At 32.6% G+C, this 310-nt stretch overlaps 1 long non-coding RNA gene across 4 annotated transcripts in view; it reads left to right on the top strand.

Moving 5' to 3' along the window:
* The window catches only part of LOC110449573, a 4,829-nt gene extending 4,587 nt beyond the window's left edge, over nucleotides 1-242 (top strand). For all 4 annotated transcript variants that reach the window (XR_002462863.1, XR_002462861.1, XR_002462864.1 and 1 more), the window contains exon 3: nucleotides 190-242. This is a non-coding gene — a long non-coding RNA (uncharacterized LOC110449573). The remainder of the gene's footprint in view (nucleotides 1-189) is intronic.
* Nucleotides 243-310: the final 68 nt, after the last annotated feature.

The raw sequence follows: 310 nt of genomic DNA on the forward strand, positions 1-310 counted from the left end.
CTATAGATGTTAGTGAGTTTATACTGTTATGTAAATGTCAGGACTTATAGATGTTAGTGAGTTTATACTGTTATGTAAATGTCAGAACTTATAGATGTTAGTGAGTTTATACTGTTATGTAAATGTCAGAACTGTTGTAATGTGTACATATCTGTTTGTTATAGTTCACTTGTTCTGCTTCTTTTTCAGGTACCCAATGTCCCAAAATACACATCACCAGTTGTTGCTCGATATATAAAAGTGAGTAAACATAATTGAGATTGATTTTTTAGCCCACTATCATCTGATGGTGGGCTATTCAAATCACCCT

The sequence above is a fragment of the Mizuhopecten yessoensis genome, unplaced genomic scaffold (assembly GCF_002113885.1).
Source record: "Mizuhopecten yessoensis strain PY_sf001 unplaced genomic scaffold, ASM211388v2 scaffold4655, whole genome shotgun sequence".
Taxonomy (NCBI): domain Eukaryota; kingdom Metazoa; phylum Mollusca; class Bivalvia; order Pectinida; family Pectinidae; genus Mizuhopecten; species Mizuhopecten yessoensis.